The sequence below is a fragment of the Marmota marmota genome, unplaced genomic scaffold (assembly GCF_001458135.2).
Source record: "Marmota marmota marmota unplaced genomic scaffold, marMar, whole genome shotgun sequence".
In the NCBI taxonomy this organism is placed as follows: Eukaryota; Metazoa; Chordata; class Mammalia; order Rodentia; family Sciuridae; genus Marmota; species Marmota marmota.
In genome coordinates this window covers 2251577-2253498 of record NW_026000102.1, presented here as the reverse complement: position 1 = coordinate 2253498, position 1922 = coordinate 2251577, and the positions used below count along the sequence as shown (strand labels likewise).

The window sequence follows — 1922 nt, the reverse complement described above, 5'->3', positions numbered from 1 at the left end:
TGAGAAATGATATATAACATGTTGCTCAGAGCTTTGCTTGGAAGCCATGCTGCCAAGACTGTTCCCAATGAGCTGAACCTCAAACAAATTTCTTAACCTTTCTAGGCCAGTTTCTGAATATGTAAAATAGTAACAACTGCACATATATCAGAAACTACAGTGAAATTAAATGAGACAATGTACTTAAAATGCCGTTACCATTCATTTTCTCATTCTCTAAATGAGCTCATATCCTTCTCATAATGAGAAAAACCAGTTACATGAGGAAAAGACAGTACCCACTGTTTACTTTTTATGAGACCACAGATGACATGTGACTAACAGGGATTTCAACTCTGCCAATGAAATGCCCCAGGACCCTGAACATGACTTATAATACAAAAGTTCTATTTAATTTCTAGCAACTCCTGCTGGCCTCTCAAGGTTGGCAGAGCAGTGATCATGGACAATAACTAACAGTGGCATGCCTACAGGAGGATCCAAAAAGCTGGCCATTGCACAGGCTAGAAGCCAACTCTGGGTGAGCTAAGCCCCTGGGTCTGAAAGGCCCTTTCTGAGGGTGCTGCTGAGTTTCCAATCCTACTAGCTCAGACCAGAGAGAGCCAATGTTTTCTAGGCACCACATGTTTCTATCTAGTAATCAACAGGAGGTACTCAGGGGTGACTGTGTAGATTGACCCTCTATAGTGGACATGGTGGTAGTTGGCAGGAGGCTAGAAGAGAAGGTGACTAGGAAACCTGTCAGTTCTCTCTTGATATTCCAGAAACTGTTATCGGTGTGTAAGCAAGCCCATGAGGCACCAATGAAAAATTTCAGCAAAACTCCAAGATTGCCGAAGAGTCACTGCCAGGATAAGTGGCTTGGGTCAGGTGGAGCTCAGTGGTAGAGCACTTGCCCAGCATGTATGAGGGCTAGGTTCCATCCCCAGCACTGCCAAGGGGAAAAAAAAAAAAAAAAAAGATAAGAAGCTTTAACACACAGAACAGAGAACATGCAACATTCCACTAGAGATGACAAGGTGCTAAGGGCTGGCCATACTCATTCACTGTACTCAGGTATGGTGGGGCATGCCTGTAATCTCAGCTACCTGGGAAGCTGAGACAGGAGGATCACAAGTTCAAAGCCAGCAGGGGCAACTTAAACCCTGTCTTAAAGTAAAAAATAAAAAGTGCTGAGGATGTAGCCCAATGATAGAGTGCCTCTGGGACCAATCCCCAGTACTGGAAAAGAAAGAAATGTTGGCAAATGACTTACTGACTCCAGGGAGGAAAACACTCGATGGAATGTGCAGCCTCTTGGTCAACTGAGCTGAGGGTTCCTAGGTCATCTGAGTACCTGGGCTACAGATATGAGGACCCTGATGGGAAAATTCACTGATGGCCAGCTGGCCCACAAAGGCCTTCCCAGGACAAGGTCATGCCACTCCAGCTGTTCTTCCTAGTGTCCTGATTGCTCTTAGTATGGATTCAAATATTCTCTTAGAGACCCAGGAAAAGTTCCCATGCAGCAACTTCCCACTGTTCAGAGTTCAAGAGTAAAATCCAAACTCCTTACCACAGCCACAGACCTTGGCCCTATTAACTCTTTGCTTACCATACTCCAGGCCCACTGGGATTTTTTTCTCTTGTTCTCTCTGCCCACAAAGATGAATCTTAGGGCCACCATCCAAGTATCCATTCAAAAGTCACCCCTCAGAACTAGCTAAAGTTATGACTCTCACTTTTGAGGATGAGGCAGGAAGATCAAAAGTCTGAAGCTAGCCTGGGTGATTTAGCAAGACCCTGTCTCAAAATCTAATTTTAGTGTTGTATAAAAGGAAAGAAGGTTAGCATTCTCCTCTAGAAGGATTGAGAGGCCCGTGGGCCTGATAACATGCATATAGTCACAGCATTGCCACTTAGGCGTCTAACTGCCATTGTTC

The 1922-nt window shown here is 44.7% G+C and overlaps 1 pseudogene; it reads left to right on the top strand.

Moving 5' to 3' along the window:
- The first annotated feature begins 1803 nt into the window (after window positions 1-1803).
- On the top strand, window positions 1804-1922 carry LOC125610815 (annotated as a pseudogene).